The sequence below is a fragment of the Schistocerca serialis genome, chromosome 9 (genome assembly GCF_023864345.2).
Source record: "Schistocerca serialis cubense isolate TAMUIC-IGC-003099 chromosome 9, iqSchSeri2.2, whole genome shotgun sequence".
NCBI lineage: Eukaryota > Metazoa > Arthropoda > Insecta > Orthoptera > Acrididae > Schistocerca > Schistocerca serialis.
Window position 1 is genome coordinate 462211829 of NC_064646.1, and position 20334 is coordinate 462232162.

Consider the following 20334-nt stretch of genomic DNA (forward strand, 5'->3'; position numbering starts at 1 on the left):
AATTGCCAAATTATAATGCTGTTTGCTGATTGTCTTTCTAGTCTAACCGTTAACTACATTTGAGGTAATTTATCTGAATGATTGTGATATTTTTAAGTGTTAGCTAGTGAAAACGGATCGGATACATCAAATTCTTTTCAAGATGCAGCCTAGGTTAGCGACAATGGAACAGAAATCCCTGATCAGGAAACATTGGAATAGACGACGTTTAAGAGGCAGAATAAAACGTTCGTAACTAATAACAATGCCTGGCGGAAAGTATGCTAAGCTGAGGGTTGAGAGTGAAAACCCAACGGTGAACATTAGCAATTTTATTTATTATTGCTAGTTGTAGCTTTGAATGATTTTATATCTTTTAAATTTTTGGTAAAATTTCTTGCGTACTGAAAAACAGCTAATACATTATTCTGCCTTACAATATCTAAACAATAACTTTGTTAGGCGTTTCTTCTCCGTTTAAAAATGTTTTCCACAGAAGCTAGTTCGAGGACGTGCGCTGGGAGGCCATAGCGCACCAAATGGAATTTAGCTGTTTTTTGCAAATTAGTAATTTGAGTAGAGTTCTAAAAAAATACCGAACCACCCACACTTCGGTACGGAACACGGGCCTGAAATACCAAACAGTTCGGTAAAAACCGAACACCTGGCAACATAGGTTACAGATTGTCCGAAAGTACCCCAGCACCGTCTGTAACATGGAAGTCTACCTGGTCCCTGAAGCCCATTAATGGGTTTTAAAGAAATTATCATTGCGTTTTCATGAACTTTTGACAAAGTATACATTATATGCTTTCATTTGCTGTAACTGTGGCTTCACAAACCTTTCAGGGTAAAGTTAGTTGGCTATTTCATAAATCACGATTACATAGGAAGCAGTAAGACGTAATCTACATCTACATTCTGCAAACTACCATGAGGTTCATGACAAAGGGTACGTTCCATTGTGTAAGTTATTACGATTCTTCCCGTTCCGTTCACATACGGATCGCGGGAAGAACGATTCACTGAATGCCTGTGTGCGTGCAGTAACTACTCTAATCTTGTCCTTACGATTCCTATGTGATCGTAAGGGCTATAGAATATTCCTAGGGTCATCATTTAAGGTAATTTCTTGGAACTAGCTGACTTTCTCGGGATGGCTTACGTCTATCTTCAAGAGTCTTCCAGTTCAGTTTCTTCATTACTTCTAACTCTCACGGATTAAAATAACCTGTGACCATTCGTGTTGCTCTTTTCTGTATACGTTCAAGATTTCCTGTTAAGTCTCTGGTACGGGTCCCACACTATATTCTGTTCCGGTCGCACGAGTGATTTGCAAGCATTCTTCTTTGTACACTGATAGTATTTATCCAGTACTCTTAACAATTAGCCGAAGTCTACCACCTGCTTTACCCACGACTGAACCTATGTGATCATTCCACTTAATATACCTACGAAGTGCTACAGCTGGGTATGTTAATGAGTTGGACGATTCCAACAGCGACTCGATGTTATAGGATACTACGTTTTTTCATTTTGTGAAGTGCACAGTTTTACGTTTCTGAACGTAAAAAGCAAGTCGCCAAAGTCTGCACCACTTCGAAATCCTATCAAGATTCCATTGGATATTTATGCAGCTTGTTCCAGGTAATACTTCATTACAGATAACTGCATCTGCAAAAAGCCTGATTTTTCTATTAATGCTGTCTGAAGGTCATTAATATACGACACGAGCAGCAAGGGAACGTACTTCCTGGGACACAACCGAAATTACTATACGCGCAAACAAAGTTGACACCCGGTGCGGTGGCTGATGGAAGGGACTAAATGCCAAAAGCCTTTACGGTCGCTCCCATATGCAACTGCGCCGAGTGTCAACTTTGTTTGCGCAGATAGTACTTCTGACGATTATCTATGCAGGATAACATGCTGTGTCCTCTATCAAAAAGTCTTCAATCTAGTCAAAAATTTCACTTGTTACCCCATATGGTCTTACTTTTGACAATAAGCATAGGTACAGTACTGAGTCAAATACGCCACAGAAATCAAGAAATGCTACATCTAACTGGCTGCCCTTATCCGAAGCCTTCAGTATGTCATGTGAGTTGGGTTTGACATGATCGATGTCTTCGAAATCCATGCTGGTTGGTACTGCGATCATTCTGTTCAAGATAACTCATTATGTATGAGCTCAGAATATGTTCTAAGATTGTACAACAAATTGATGTCGGGATACTGAACGATAGTTTGCTTATTTACAACCCTATCTGGATACAGGTGCGACCTGTGCATTTTTCCAAGAACTGGGCACAGTTTCTTGTTAGAGGGATCTAAGATTATAGTTCCAAGAGGGACTAACGCAGCCGCAAATTCAGTATTTGATCTGACAGGGGTTCCATCAGAGCCTTGTGCTTCGTTCAGCTGTAACGATTTCAGCTGTCTCACCACTACTGAAACATATTTCATTCATCTTTTCAGTGGTACGATGATTAAATTGGGGCAGTTCTCGTGGGCTTTCCTTTGTAAATGACCATTTGGATTCTGTTCTAAGCACTTCGGCTTCAGCTCTGCTACCCTCAGTATCAGTTCCTGTTTCATTCGCTAGGAACTGTACACTAACTTTGGTGCCACTAACAGCCTTTACATACGACCAGAATCAGTTCACAATATTCCGCTACGGCAGTCGAAGTCACGACACATGGCAGTTTTGACATGCAAACTCGTTTCGTTCAACATCTATAGCTCTGCGCATTGTTTTATACCTATTATGCAGTAGTTTCTTTAGAAATTTCTATTTATTGTTACTATTATGGAAGTTCCTTCCATGAACTGTTGTACTGGATACTTAGCTATCCAGTGCATGGTCACCTATATTTAAAGCTTGAACCCGAGTTCCTCTACACACTCCTGACCTGTGCTGAAAGTTTGGAGTTCCTCATTGAGAAGACACTACTGATCTTTATCTAGTTTACCGAACAGACATCTTTTCCTTGTCCTTTGTATTTAGGTAATCATTCTTGCCACAACAGCGTCACTGTCACTGGTATCAATTTCGATGTGGACATCCTCAGATCAGATTGAGTCGCCATTAGATCCAATATATTTTCATCATAAATGGGTTCCTAACTGTTTGTTCTAGGTAGTTTACAGAGAAGGCATTTAGTGAAGTTACTCGGATGTCTTGCCACGCCCACCATTAACAAAACTAATTTTTTCCTATTAATATTGGATGAGTGAAGTCTGACTGGGGAACTTCGTACAAATGGACTGAGGTTCTCTCTCAAATTTTCGGTTACATCAGGAGAAGTGTCTAGTGGGCGGTAGAATCCATTTATCATTTTATGCCCATCCCTTATACCGAGTCTTGCCCAAGTGCGGCTTCAATTTTTATCTGTCGATTTGAGTTTGTCTACTGCGACGAATACATTACCTTCATTTCCCATTTGCCAATACTTTCGATGAACAATTTGTCCCCAAATATCTCACGGCTATCAGTTTCCAGCTTTCTGTGCCTAGTATTATGTGAGCTTCACTGCTTTTCATAAGAACTTCGAACTCTGGCACTTTGCTGCAAATGCTTCGGCAGTTTACCATTAGGCATTCCTTTTCATATTACACCGATGGTTCTGGACTCCCTACAGCTGTCATTATCTGTATTGGATGGAGAGTCGGCACCAGAGAAAATCAGTTCTGGGAACAATGCTGCAGTTTGTGGGCCTCGTTGAAATGCGACACACAAGGCTGGTCGTCTACCTCCTCTGCCAATCGCTGGATTGACTGAAGGATGACTTCTGGGTCCAGGCGACAGGCATTTTTTCCAACGGGCCTCACTCTGCAGTTGGCTGCCCCTGTTCCCTCAATGGCTGCTGGAATAGCCTAGCCTCTTCAGCATGTTGAATGACGCCCCCAGGCATACACAAATAGTGCACCTGCTTGCTGTCTTTTCCTGTCACTTGCTTCCATTTCCCTAATGGGTGCCATCATTCGCCGTACGTCTGAACTGCCGACGATGCCCTTTTGCATTTGCGTCCTCCGAATACAGGACGAAACAGGTTTCCGAAAACTGGTACCACTGGCTCCTTTTCAGTGAATGACAGTAATTCAGACTACTGGATACGGGAACTGATAAAACTAAGGCCCTCTGGTCCCCGTACACCCTTACAGGTCGCACAGACCTATCACTGATAGGCTACTTGCAGTCCAGTCAAGTGGATGGGTGATGTCAGATCCTGTACTTTTTGCAGAGCAGACAGGATCCTCAGAGGATGGTACTTGAGGCACCTCTGGTTCGAGTATCAGAGGGCCACGACTCTGGAGCTCTTCCAGCGCACAAATTCGCAGCAGCTGCCAATCGTTTAACACTAGTTACGGCGATTTCAGAACGTCAAAAAGGTCACCAGGTGTTTGATAACAGCATTCATAGTGGGGGCTGGGCAATATGTAGGGCTATTCCTCTTTGAGTAGATATAACAGTATGTTAAATTTGCTACAGTACCTAAATTACCAACGCCGATTTGCTGCAGACTGCTCCTAGATTATGGAAAGGACAATAATAGAGTCCGAAAATTCTCGAAAGCGCACGTTTATTTGCGTTTATGCACAACGAAATTCAGTGGGGGTGACATTTTTGGCTGAGCGGCGAATCACAAACGCTGATTTGCTACGAAATAAATTACGTATCCAAACCACTCATACCAGTAAATTACGAAAATTTTTCGTAAGCGCCCGAAAATTCTCTATCCTTTTTCTCACGTATTTGCCTAGAACAGGCATTATCAAAGGCCATGCTGGAAAAAGCTGAGTTGTCACCTACTGAGTCAGTGTGCTCTTTACCGACGATATAATATATAGGAGAGCACACAATGAAGAAACAACTTTTTTCGAGAGAGTGCGACCTCACTTTTAGAAAAGTGCGAGCTGTTTATTTCCTGCTCAGAATAGCCGCGCTGATGAAGTTGAAATGAAGACTTGTTCTTATTGGTGTATTCAAACCCAATACTCAAGATTTACGAACCTTATGGTCTATTAACGGAACCGGACGTTGTGTGTTCACAGCTGTAAGGAGTTACAGATTAACTATTTTGTCCGCTTTGAGATCTATATAGTCATGTGAAGCCCGAAGGGAAACATCGTCTACCTCCCATTTCTTACGTGTTTGCTAATACTGAGGGAAACTGGAAAGCCAAGTACGTTTACTCTGAATATGCGACTGTAGATGAAATTTTCTTATCTTCCTGGAGATAACGTTTTTCTATTGAGTATATTTGGAATCAAAACGTGGAAAATACGGTTTGAAAATTATGTGCCTATGCGACTCAAAAATTACTTTTCTTTCATATATTTGGGCAGAGGGTGATCGAGAAAATTCAGTCCCTGCAGCACCATTCTAAGATTAGCAGAACCTATTTTTCGAACGGCAACATAACTGCTAACGATTTGTTTTCGTTGTTCTGTTTAGTAGGTGCTTTGAAACAATTTTGTCTTGGGCTGGAGCAACGCGAAAAATGATAAGAAAAGAGGAATCCTCAAGGAGTTTCAGTTTCGGAAGTCCAGGCGAGTTGAGCCATTGTTTGGATTTGTGCATGATAAAATCTAGTACCTCATGTGGCAAGAAACGACTAATATACCCGATGCACCGTTCACCAGAAGTTAGTTCACTGTCTGGCAAACTTGCCATCACCTAATTTTACAATACGACCAAAGGCGGTGTTTAACTATCAAAATGTGCTAATTATTCGATTGAAAGTCTGCAAAGTAATATTTCAGAGCTAGATCAGAAATGTAAGGACTGTGACATGAAAATTAGCATCTCCAAAACCAAAGTAATGTCAGTGGGAAAGAAATATAAACGGATTGAGTGCCAAATAGGAGGGACAGAGAACAGGTGGACGGTTTGAAGTACTTAGGATGCATATTCTCACAGGATGGCAACATGGTGAAAGAACTGGAGGCGAGGTAGCAAAGCTAATGCAGTGAGCGCTCAGCTACGATCTACTCTCTTCTGCAAGAAGAGAGTCAGTACCAAGACCAAGTTATCTGTGCACCGTTCAATCTTTCGACCAACTTTGTTGTATGGGAGCGAATGCTGGGTGGATTCAGGTTACCTTACCAATAAGGTTGAGGTTACAGATATGAAAGTAGCTAGGATGATTGCAGGTACTAGTAGATGGGAACATGGCATGAGGGTGTCCACAATGAGGAAATCAAAGAAAAACTGGGAATGAACTCTATATATGTAACAGTCAGGGCGAACAGGCTTAGATGGTGGGGTCATGTTACACACACGGGAGAAGCAAGGTTAACCAAGAGACTCACGGGTTCAGCAGTAGAGGGTAGGAGGAGTCGGGGTAGACCAAGGAGAAGGTACCTGGATTCGGTGAAGAATGATTTTGAAGTAATAGGCTTATCAGAAGAGGCACCAATGTTAGCACTGAATAGGGGATCATGGAGGAATTTTCTAAGGGGGACTGCTCCAGACTGAACGCTGAAAGGCATGATCAGTCTTAAATGATGAATGAATGATTCATTGCTGAGAAGATCTAGGCGTTGGCCAACAACCGTATTTGTAACATTTAACACTTTTACAGTAAACCGTATCAGAGGGGAAGCATCAAGTAAGAATAGCGAGATTGTGCGTTGAGATTGCATGAAACAGTTCTGCAGGTCACTGATCGAAGCAAATATCAAGAAAGGAAAATGAATCAAATTTTCTTATCGCTTACAGAATTAAGGACCAGCTTCATCTCAAATTCTGAAAATGATAGGGTCGGCGAATCTGCCGTTGAAGTCCAACCGGAACCGATCAAAAAGTCGCGATGTCACTTAGTTCTACGTTAAAGACACGAAAGCTAACAAAACACGTTCTAAATTCCAAAAACACCTGTGCAAACTGAGTTCCATTTACAAATGTCTTCTTTACAGCTTAACGCACCATTATTTCGTATCAGAACATGTTTCTGAACATTGAAACATTTTTTTAATTGCAAGAAACTCATGTGTTTATGTCAGAGCATTGACTATTGTGAGAGTTGGCAATACTCTCAGTATTTAAAGGTTGGCTACAGCGCGCATACACAAGCTCTGGAATCGACGACATTGTTGTCGCGCTTCGCAACGCACGTATTAATTAGTGGCACTTTGGAAGCCAGTGTAGGAGCCCGCCTGCTGTAGCGCGCAGCTGTTGGGCGAGGGGTCGTCGCCGAGCTGCCGTACTGGCGTGTCCGCCAGCAGAGACACAGGATTTGGTATTGAGTTGATTTTTTTTAATAATTTGCAGCGCGCTTAATAATTTAAAGAAAAGGGTTTGTGTTTGTGCATAGCAGCAGACGTCAACTTTGATAATGATAGGAGTTGAATTCTTAAGGGAAACCATTGTTAGGCGAATAGATTAAGTATCTATTTTTGTCATTGATTTCTTTTGTAATTGTCAGGAAATTGTTTCACTATGTATTTAATTGAGAAGTATTTCAGTCTGTCTCTAAAGGGTTTGATTAATTTGTAATATTGCTTTAATGCCACTGGAGGCAGATTTGCATACGAAGCGATTGTTCAAAGAGCTTCTAGCGTTTTGTTAATTGAATGAGGAAGAATCGCTTTCACAATATAGTTTTGAAAAAAGGAATTACTTGTTTGGGTTATCATTTATCGAGTTTAGATTTGACCAAACCCTTTCTCTTGAATTATATGTAGTTGTCGTAAGCAGCGGCAGCCGCAGCAACAGCAGCAGGAGCCGCCATACAGAACATGCATCGCACTCAGCATAAATAATAGGTTTTTTTATGTTTTTATTTAATGGAATGCAGCAGATCAAGCAGTGGCAGCAGAAAGACCAAGTAAGTTATTTGTTGCGCAAAGGACCAATAAAAAAAGTTTAGGCGATCTCTGTAATAGTAAAGTTAACAAGAGTACAAGCACGAGATAAGAAGATAGAGCTCGCGACTTTCAGTTGCGAAGACAATGTTTCCTCCAACAGAAGTCACGAAGTTACTGAAGTCAATCTAAATAGCGTGTGTAGTTGAGGATTAAGCATGTTAGATGTTTATCTGGCGTCAAACAATGTAGTTCATTAATAACAGGACACTAAAAATATCTGACTTTCTATTTAAGATGTCCGGCTTTTAGGGCACAATTTCCAGCTAAATAAAACTCCGAGTCCGGCTTTTCTGCTTCTGCAACTGGCAACCCTAACCCATTCAAACATGAGCGATCTGCCGAACAACTTTAACCATAATTACCAACACAGTTATTTTGATTTCTGACCTTGTTTCGAAACGATTTTCTTGGAAATTGAATGTTACATTGAGAGTGTATAGAATTTTTCGCAAATGCCATGTGGGTTTTGTACGCCTTTTTAGCGTGCTTATGTAACTTTTTTTGATTCCAACTTTGTGATTTGGTTTATATTCGTTATTGATACTTGCATTCATTTACACAATTTTTTCCAACCTGTCTACAGAAATGTCAATAGCAGCATTCAGTTACGGTAACTTGTCAAATTTTATACAGGAAGAGAACATGCAATAAGGAACGTTAATACAGCCGCACAATTGGCCTGAATATTTTGATTTAAATATCCACTTCATACTATGGTACATCATTCTCTTCAGAAGTAAAATTGTTAATAATGCGTAGTTGCGTCATAAGTAATGTAAAATCTTCTGATGGACCCCATGGCTTTCTTTAATATTTGTGACCTTCCCATCAATTCTACAACAAAACATCAAAATGGTAATCACTACAGAGTGCATTTTGTATTACTTAATGTAATTGGCGATTTCGACCCGATATTTACTTATCAGAGTGGTTCTATTCCATGAACAAAGAAACTAACGTAAAGTTTTCACTCAAAGTGGGCAAAACTGAAGAAACAAAATGATACAATCACTCTTAATAAGTAGGTGATCTGGTCACAGCCATATTGCCACCCAACAGCCATACTGCGCACGAATCTTAGGCGATCAGTCGGATTACTTGGGACTTCCTTGCAGTCAGGACCGATCGCTGTGATTTCCCGACACGCGACATCGATGAAGCCAACTCATCCGTATGCAATGGAGCGCTGTGATCCCTTTACTCGTCTGCGAGACCCTTTGGAGACGAGATTTCAACTGCGGAGAGGCCAAAAGTGAGGGAACGATTGCAGCTGGCTTTTGTAGGCCTAGCAGGCCTCTCAAAGTGCACGTGTCGTGCGTCTCAATCAGCACACACATTAATCCTTATGTAGGACTCCATCTGTCAGGAAGGTGAACTACATTTACACACAATGGATGTTCGTTTTTGTATGAAGGTGTTCCACTTACACATCCCAAACCAGTAGAACAATTTCAACCGAACTCTGTAAAAATGTCAGTACTTGAAAAAGGATCGCTACGTAAGTAAAACCACTTATCAAATAGGTGGAGGTGGGGTATTATAGAATGAGAGCACTAAAAGAGAAACTACACAATTTAAAACCTTTGCGAATGTTTCTCACAGACGAGCCTTACGAAATCACGAAAGGGAGAAAGGTTTATCGCTTGATAAATTTTCGCTCTTAATACAGTAGAACTGCCACTTGAAGCATGACATTTTAATTTTAGTAATTCTTTACTACTAACTATTCACAACATTTTGCAGACAGTAGGCACTTATACCACTCGATGTACCTGCAAAATTTTATCGTACGGCAGTTCAGGAGATATGACATCATGAACATCCAGATGCATGAAAATAGAACTGAAGGGAGAAATTTGTACGAATACGTGTGGAATGTGACGTGTACGCACGCAGGCAAAGACAAGGTTAAAAGCTCATTCTTAACCCCTGAAACTAAGTCGGTCAAGCTTTGAACACACTAGTTACGACCGGGAACCGTTGTGGGATAAGAACCACCAGCCTCCTATCGGGGCAATGTGGGTAAAGTGGTGAGAGAAGGAGAGGGGTGCGGTGGAGAGACGAGACTGACCGAGAGAGGGTGAAGGTGAAGGTGAAGAAAAAACTGGCGACTTTATATGTTCAGAAAGGTAAAACTGTGCACTTCAAAAAGCAAAGAAACGTATCCCATGACTAATGTTAACGAGTTGAAATCAGCCAACTCATACAAATACCCGGGCGTACCACTTTGTAAGGATATGAAATGGACTGATCACATAGATCCAGTCATGGGTAATGCAGGTGACAGACTTCGGTTTATTGGTAGAACACTGGGGAAGTTCAGTCTATATGCAGGTGAGAAGCTTACGGACCACTCTTGAGACCAGTATTGGACCACCAGTTTGTCAAAATAGTCGTCGGTATTTCTTTAGAGGATGGAGAAGTGGCTCAAATTGCCGCAAAACAAGTTAGGCCAGTTAAATGCTTCCGCTTATCCTCACCTAGAGCAGTTAAATTACGAAGTATTAAGTTTACGTATCCTTAGCTAAGATTCTTAGTAATTTTCAGTGCGTTTGTGTCGAGCTTACAGGAAACAATACTGAATTCTTCATTAAAAAACGTGTCTTACAATTTTAACAGTTTAGGTTCAAACAACAAAAACGCTCCATAAAAAGCGCCTGAGGTTTCTCAGCTATTAGTCGCCGCGGTGAGTATTGTGTATCTTAACCTTTCCGCTATGGGCACGGTAAAATATACGTTAGACGAAGTTTCAGCTAAAGAAGCTTTACGACCCACTTTAGAAAGATACAATAGTGTAGCGCATTAGATTTAGCTTTCGAACTTGAGGAAAGGATTAGCTTTTCGTCTCAGATCACGATAGTTTTGTTACGAATTTATTGTTCCAACGACGCGTTAAGACATTAAGCAAATTTCTGAAAAAGGCTACCACTGAATTTTTAATATTTTGTCCCCTAAATTATTTTCTTGAAGGGAATAATATCCCATGGGACAACATTGACGTCTGTATCGATGGAATGGAAGCCGTAAGCGGTGCAATTAATGGGGCTGTCAAGCTTTAAGGTATTGCCAGGAACTCCAATAGCCATTGCGTTATTTCTGTTACTAAAAATCGTGTGGTTATAAGAATGCACTTTATGAGATCAAAATCAGAGTTGAAATATGTCACTAATTGTTTATTCAAATTGGCCTCGTTGACACTGGATATTAGGTTCAACTTACTGAAAAACAAACAGTAGGTGCTCTATGGGGAACGTTTTTCAACAGTACTGTTAGCTAACACGAGCTGTTGGCCGCACGAAAAACAACTGCAGGACGATAGCGGCTAGCTGCAGCCTGATGCGCGGCGATACCTCCAGTGTGGAAACGGCCTTACGCGACGCATTTACCTAATTCAGAGACGACCTGCACCAGGCGAACGGTCTACCCGACGGGAGGCCCTAGCCACACGACATTTCATTTTTAGAGACCTCTGACGTAATTCTGGTTTGGGGGTAGACAAAGTTGGTTCATTCGTAAGGAATTGGTTCGCATGTGGTCACCAAAATCAAATAGCTAAAGTTCTTATACTCTTCGTATGCTACCTTAAAAAATTTTGTTGCTTAAGTGAAACTAAAAACATTGTGCAGCCGTTCTGGAAGAAACTGATGCCAGTTCTATGTGGATACATAAAATTAGTAGTTTGAGCGAAATGAAGGAAATTAAGTTTACGTGCGTGCTCTATGCGCAGCGTCCAAGTGTGAATCCTGAAGTAAGCTTCACCGTCAGACGCGAGGGAAGACGAAGTTTCTGCTCGTCACGTCACCTATGCCATGTAACAAAATTTCTCTTCCTTGTAAAAATGACTACGTATTCTCAACGACACACTACTATCAAGTACTACACGAAAGACTGGCAAGCATGCCGACACTTTAAAAGGAACATTCTCGCGCTTTCACTGCTGTTTCCTTTTTTCTTCCTCCCCAATCCTATTCCCACTCTTGACCCCTCATGCCATTAAGCTCACTTACCAAACTATTTTACAAAGGCACTTCAAAACAACGTCTGAAGCTTTAGAGTGTAGTTAGCATTCACTCATAGCAAAAATTATTTTGTCGCTTATGTATTCCTCCGTCTTGAGTTCGCTGCGTACCAAAGCTGTATTTTAGAAACAAGATGAAATTTGTTTTTTAGCATACTGTTTCACACATTTTAATGACACCCGTCTAACTGTCGCAATTTCTCTATGCGACGGGACGTGTAGATTGGCACGAAAATTGTACGCAACTGTTTTTAAACTGCCTTTGAACTTCGGTTGTCCGGTAGCTAACTACCAGGGATCGAACGCGCAGAGTTGGGCGGTCATGTCTAGGCTGCGACCTGCGCGGCATTTCATTTCACGAGGGGACATGAACGACAGGTTCTTTTAACTCTATGAATAATCTTTAACTGGAAGGCACAGCGCAGTAGTTTCACGTTCACCTTCTGGTTCAAAATGGTTCAAATGGCTCTGAGCACTGTGGGACTTCACATCTGAGGTCATCAGGTCCCTAGAACTACTTTAACCTAACAAACCTAAGGACATCGTACACATCCATGCCCGAGGCAGGGTTCGAACCTGCGACCGTAGCGGTCGCGCGGTTCCAGACTGAAGGGCCTAGAACCGCTCGGCCACACCGGCCGGCTCACCTTCTCGATCGCGGCCCAAGGTATTATGGTATACAGAGTTTTATTAGGAGAGCTGGAAGTATTTCCGTCGACACTGGGTATCGCCTGAAACATCCTGTAAGAAACGTTTGTGTAAAGACATTCAGTGCATCCAAAAATCTTATCTCTCTTACGCGACCGCTACGGTCGCAGGTTCGAATCCTGCCTCGGGCATGGATGTGTGTTATGTCCTTAGGTTAGTTAAGTTTAAGCAGTTCTAAGTTCTAGGGGACTGATGACCTCAGATGTGAAGTCCCATAGTGCTCAGAGCCATTTGAACCTTACCTCTAAACTCCCCAGAGAAAAAACTGCATGTCAGCTCATTCGGTGCTGTATTATTACACATCTTTGAATCCAGAATGTTAGACTTTCAGTATCGTTCCCAAGAGCATGCGCGGGCGTGTTCGATAGAGAATATACGAGCGAGTGGGCGCGTTTGTGTGTGTGTGTGTGTGTGTGTGTGTGTGTGTGTGTGTGTGTGTGTGTGTGTGTGTGTGTGTGTTTTATGACAGATTCCCGAGAAGCACGAGCTTGCAAAGACAAACAAGGAGAAGTTGAATGTTACTGATTTTATAACAGGCGTAGCCGAAATTATAAATGAGCCTCCTGAAATTGTAACTTCTAAACAGTCACCAAGTGTGCGAGGAGACAAAGAAGGTACAAAATTTTGTGCAGCTAGGCAGTTAGGAAGAAAACTGTCAGAGGTAAACCAAACCGTGGCGTGATCTGCCTTCTAAATGGCTCACTTTTCATCTTTAAATTCGCTGAAACAGAGACGTTGTAAACATTTATGATATTCATTTGGTCTTGGTATCTGCGACGTGTGGATATCGCCTCTTAACCAGATCTGTAGTTTTCCTCCCACACAACCGGAATCAGCGTATCATTCAACTGCAGCTATTTACTGTAGTTACTTCTGTATTATGTCGCCTGAAGATATCTAGGGTAACAATGTCGGAAATCAGTGGGCCCGACGATGTTTCAGCTAAAACACCCCGTAATAAGAGTCCGGCTTGTTAATTGCATTATCTTTCTCCGGCTTTAGCTGCTCATGCAGTGTTAACTACCCCCATCAACTAGCGCTGTTCACCTGGACGAGCAGCAAAGACCATCTCGAGTGGTCTACCACAATCCTTTTCACGTAATCCACGAAACCTGTCATGGCAGGTATCTGCGAATTCTAATTATTTGTTGAAAGAAAAATGAATGTTTTGTATGTTTTCTCGATGGACGCAAGAACTTTTTGCCTTTACGTGAAATTACTTACAACGAGCTAAAGGCTCCCCTTCAATCCCAAATCCGTCCACAATCTCTCGTCACGTATTCTGTTCATCACCCCAACCAGCTCCACGGACCAACTTTGACATCCTCGACATAAGCGCTATACTGTGTATTCACACGAGACGGAGAACTGCAAAGGAGGCTAAGGGGAAATGGATAGGCAGAGTGACAGAGACCCCCCCCCAGCCCCACCCCCCACTAAATCTTGGCTACGGTGATATCTGCAGCGTAGCTCTACGTATACGTTAGATTACAAGATAATTTGGTTGTAAGTTGGCCAAACCAACTAATGTAAATCCCAAATGCAGTAGTTGTAGGACTGACCTTTAGCATAGCCGAATGTAAGCGTTCGCGCCATATTTAACGTCCTTTCCGTCATGAACTGCTATATTCAGTAGATAATGGACGAGTCTTTAGAAATATGATGTACGTATTTCATATGTAATAATCTTGTCTAAAAATGCAAGGGATCCATTACGTAACTTTTTACCGGGGAAAGGATCTTCCTCTGAAGTCAGTTACTCTGATGAATATCTATTAAAGTGGAGTCTAACGCAGACTTACAGAGAATGCCCGCACAATATCTCGCAACCTTTCCACTCTACTCCCTTTTTTTCCCGAGTGACTCCCCAGAGGCTGCCACAGCACTGCGTTAACGTTGCTCACCACGTTTAGAAAATTGCCACTGCGGCGAAGACCCGGAGAAAGCTCTTCTGTTGCTGTCCCAACTAATCTCGCAACGCGTCACTTCGTACATGGGCTGCGGGGCGGGGCGTTACAGCACCCGCGGCTCAGCTGCGTGATGCTGTTGGCAATTCGTTGTTAATCGTAGCCAGTCGGGTGACAGTACACAGTAGCAAGTAAATCGCCGTTTTTCAGAATATGCAATGTTTTTCCTTCGTACATCGCGAGAACAGTAAACAATAGGCAGCAAGCAACGGAAAGGACGGACATCCGAAGTGTCGTGTTACTGGCTAAAATCACACGAAACGACCCTGACGGCAATCCAGATAAATCACGAGATGTTTCCGCCGTTCTCCTCGCCCACCAAGCGCGAGAGAATTAAGGCGGAAGTAGGCTGTGGGTGGAAACGCTCACACTCCCAGCCTGGTTTCCGGACAGAATGCAGTTGCGATTGCTACACAACGCGCACTGCACTTCGGCACAAACGTTACGGGACTATGGCGCCTTGGTTTTCCTCGTATTAATGCCTTGTTTGCGCTGGGGCAAAGCCATGCAACACCGTAGCATGCTACGAGAATGACGCGTGCGTCTAGTACTATGCTACAAAAGGCAACAGCTTGCGGCGTATTTTGCTTGCGGCAGGTTATTATACCAAAGCAACAAAATTTGTGCCGTACTGAGTCGGTCTTAAAAGAGAACGGGAGATCAAGTGATTACAGCGGCGGATTACTTTGTCGTTGCACATGAAGCTAACAATGGAAACAAGAATCAACGGAAAACAATGGTGGAAGAGGAGAATATATGAAGAAAGCATACGGACGGAGTGGAAGTTTCTTCACTGCATAGGTGCGATAGATGCCAAACCTGTCCAACTACGTTGGAAGCAAATAAAACAATTCCGAATCTCTTCCAAGTAGAGAAAATTTGAGACCATATCTTTCTGTAGCAGGTGATGCATTTCCATCGACCAAAAATACAATGAAGCCATACGTTGGTCAATTAGCGAAGTCACAGGAGAGAATTACCGACTTTCTAGAGCAAGACATTGTGGAAAATGAATTTAGAGTACTGTCCTGTTTTCAGAGATTTTGGGAAGCCTGTCGCTTGAAGTACAGAATGCCGTAAAAGTTACAAAAGCTTGTGTAAGTCTACACTTTAAGGCAGAATGGAACTTCCAGAATAAGCTATTCACCTCCAACGAGTTTTGACACGAAAGAGGTAGTTTATAGTGCAGTTCTTTGGGACGACAAAAGTTATTCGCGATTATACAGATTTACGTAATTTAGCCGAAATATCGCCGAGTGAAGCGCAGCTGTAAGTACAAGTCGAGTTCAACCTATGTGTCACGACACAATAAGTAAAGGTTGAAAACGCAGGGCATGTACCAGTAGAACCATACAATGTATTACAATCAATATCAATTTATGCAAATAAACGGAATTATATAATGAAAACCTTTTTAGTTACTTTGTTACTAAAAGCTTGTTAATGTGGTATACTGCATCTGTCACTTATTCGAATGCATATCGTAGGAGGTGCAATAGGTAGGCTACTGATTACAACACTTAATGAAGATTCGCCGGCCGAGGTGGCCTAGCGGTTCTAGGCGCTACAGTCTGGAACAGCGCGACCGCTACGGTCGCAGGTTCGAATCCTGCCTCGGGCATGGATGTGTGACGTCCTTAGGGTAGTTGGGTTTAAATAGTTCTAAGTTCTAGGGGACTGATGACCTTAGAAGTTAAGTCCCATAGTGCTCAGAGCCATCTGAATCATTTTTGAATAAAGATTCTAGAAACAGTAGAATTTCCTATTTTACAAAAATACTTCTTGATAATTTTATGATCATGGATTGGCATACTACAGCAATTATAAAATACATAATTACTGAAATACAGTAGCAAGTCAGCTGTCCATTCCTGCACGTGGTTCCGTCACATGGAAAATAAATTTTAATGATTCGTATGCGAACCATTTTCTTTCCATATTACGCCCACAATCTGTTTCATTCGTCACTCGGGAGTGCTCACGACGAAATGCATTTCTCAGATTAATCTTCTTCATAGCGCTCTCGTCAATTTTACGTTTTGAGCAGAGGCTCCGTATAACGTCTCTTTACTACGTTATTTTCAGAATTGCTTTGACGTACGTTCCACAGCAACTCACGTTTTCTGCAGGCTATGAACTCAGACTGCGTTGGACTACTCCATTTTTTGGAATTTAGTGCTGCCATTATCTACTGAATATAGCTCGCATTTTATGACGAAAAGGAAGTTAAATGTTGCACGAACGCTTACATTCTGCTATGCTGAAGGTCAATCTTACGACTACTGCATTTAGGATTTCCATCTCTCAGGCGCCTCCTTTACGTTGGAGCAGCACCTAGCAACAATGTGGCATGCAACAGTTACGCATTCTACACGACTCATGTCGTCCCGTGTTTCGTGCAGCATAGACAACAGTGCGCCATGTCGCAAGCTGCGGCAATGTCGCGTATCCAGCTCCCCAGCTGAGTGGGTTCGTGTGACTTTCTGTGCGACAGCGGTAAATTCGAAAATATGGAGTGGTCGAGCGAGAAGTATTTAGCATTCATAGAGGATTACAGAAAAGCCGAAGTTCTGTGGAACGTATGTGAAAGTAATTATAAAAATAATGTAGTGAAAAGACGTTAGACAAAATCTCGCTTTAAAATATGAAGTCGATGAGAGCGCTGTAAGAAGATTAAAAACCTGAGAAATGTGTGTCACGCGTGTGACGAATGAACAAGCGGCTCTGCGGGTAATACGAAAAAGTTCGCATATGAATCAAAATTCATCTTACATGTGACGGAACCACGTGCAGGAATGGACAGCTCAATTTTAAGTATCTCTATTTCAATAACTATTCATATTTCGTAACTGCGTACTTTAGTATAACAATATATAACAAAATTATCAGTAAGTATATTTTTAAAATAGGAAATTTTATTCTGTTAGAAAGTCAATTTTTTAAATTATTGTAATAAATAGGCTACATATAGTACCTTCTACCAAATGCTTTCAAGTATAATCGATAGATGTAAACAGTAATTTCGGAATACATTTTACTACACTGGACCACACAGACAAGTTTTAAATAGTAAGTTTTCGTCTAGATAATTCTATTCATTTACGTAAATGAATATACACTGTAGTACGAACGTGATTAATATACATTGACGCAGGAGGATACTAACAGTATCTCTTGCCACTGAACCTTTTCATGTGGTGTCCAAACAAATATTCTTTGAATTCCTCTCGTACTGCCTGTGCATCACAGGAAGGTCTTCGAAGTACATTTGATAAATTCGTTAAACCTGTATAGTTGTGAGCAGCTTTTCTCCACTCTCCAAGAGTAATTACACCATTATCTACGTCTTCTGGACGTTGCGCTTTGTCTTAAAAATTATGGAGATACGTACAAGCTTTTGTAACTATTTCAGCATTCTCAACTTTAACAGTGGCTTCCTGAACACACTAGAAACAGAGGACATTTCGGAAGTGTTTTCGACAGTACGTCGTGCCCAAGAAAGTCGGTAATTAAATATTCTTTCCTACAACCTGGGTGATTGCCCAGCACACAGTTTCATCATCTTTGTGGTCAATGGGACTGCCTTGTCCGCTGCTAAAACGTGGTGTCATTCTCTCTTCCTGGGAGAGATTCTGGGGAAGAATGAATTTTCCGTTAACGCTTTATGAAACTAAGTTTTCTAAAAAATTCCATCTGTTATGCGGTTCTGACGACCAACATGTACACACTGAAACCATTAATCTGCGTTTGCGATGGCCCTAAAGACGATGCTAAATTTTTTGTAGTTAATATATTCATTTCCAGCATATGTTTTCCACATTGATGGAAGTTCCCTTCTCTCCGAAATTTCTGCCAACGCTCTTTCATTCTTCAGTATCCTTTGGAATCCGAAAAGTAAAACATTATCATTACTTGCCTATTTTTTCAGATTGCGGACAGACACAAAAGAAGATGCCAGTCAGTCTTCTGAAGGAAATGTGCCTCAAACACGAACTACGTCTCATGGGGAAACACAACGAAAGAGAACTACTAAACCCAAAAGGAGAACAGCTTAGGAAATGGGGAGAGATGCTCGACTTGAAGCTTACCAGATTTTAAAAACTTAACAGAGATGAATGGACTATGGAGATTTCATCGCCAGTGCAATGAGAAAATTTCCCCCGACAACATACACGTATGTTAAGCACATCACCGGAAACGTGCTGTTCAAAGCAGCGTTGGGGAGTATGAGAAGCGAACGCCCAGCTTCACATCGTTACCGCTTGTCTTATCGGAGACCAGTACAAAAATAAGTTCTTCAGACAATAACTGCGAAGTTATATACACTGACAACGACACTGGTGAGAGAAGAATTCGTTGAAGTACCAGGTACATCAGAAGAAAAACTGGTTCAAATGGCTCTAAGCACCATGGGACTTAACATCTGAGGTCATCATCCCTACATCAGAAGCGCTGTATCAATTTTTGCGATTTAAAATACTCGTCAAATATCTTGTACCAATGATTTAATTTCGATTATAACTCAGTTAAAAATAAAAATAAAAATTTAAATGAAGTAAGTATTGGATGTGTACTTTTCTTTAATTCTTCCACACTGGTGAAACAGCTTCACAAACTTCTGCGACTGAGGGATATAGCAGAATATTGAGTAAGTACGTTAGTGACTTGCGCGAATCCCCAGTGGCTAAAAATCCTAACGCGATGGCCAGTCGAATTCTTCGTGAAATACTTCCTTGGAAATTGGTATCTTTCTCTAGAATTAGAAAGAAATAATCGAAGTCTTGATTAGACATTCTCCTAAAATTACTAAATAATGCGCCATCTGCTGCTATATTTCCTAGTATACTCGGCCGTGGGCCATTTTTTTTTTTAAATATTCTTCTCTCCCACCATCGTTTCCTCTTCTGTTTCTGTTTAGTTTCATTTCCATTGTTAGCTGCATGCGCGATGACAAAGTAAGCAGCCGCCGTAATCACTTATCCCCATTCTCCTGCAAGACCGACTCAGTGTGGCACAAATCCTGTTTCTTTGATGTAAATTAACTTGCCGCAAGCAACACAGGCCGCAAGATGTTGCCTTCTGTAGCATACAAGACGACGCACGCCACATTTTCGTAGCATGCGAAGATGTTGCCCCAGCGTAAACGACACTCAGTGGTAGGTTACAGTTGATGCGTCCTCTGAAATATATGAGGAATCTGTAAATTGTTTTCATCCAGATATATTTTAAAAGACAGGCTGAAAGAGGTGCATGTTAAATACGTGAGAAAATTCAGATTTTCCTTTTACTTTAGGCAGATTTAGCAATTTCTGCTACTAGTATCTTCGATCCGAAAGAAGAATTCGAAAGGATTTTCAGAGAAATTGCTGTACTTAAAACCTAATGTTTTCCAGCTCAATTGGAAATTCGTTACATTTGCTTTCACCGTGAGGTAGCGAATATATTTTCTGTTATAGTATGGAGGAAGTTTGAAAACTCTCCACACACGATCTACGTACTCCAAAGCTACCCTTTTCTGCTATTCTCGTAGGGATGACATTTTGTTTGGTCCTCGTTACCCAAGGGACCTACGTATTTTAGTACACAATCACGAACTTCCGCGTAAGGGAGCGGTCAGTTTGACATTTACACAATAAGCCTGAAGATGTAATTTCTTCAGGTTTTCAAACACTTCGTTCAGTTTCGGTGAGAACGCCGATGATTAGTCTTAGTTCTACTGTACAGCAGGAATTACTGTATTTCCTTTGGAGACCCAAATGATTCCCATATCTCAGCAATTATTACGACTCC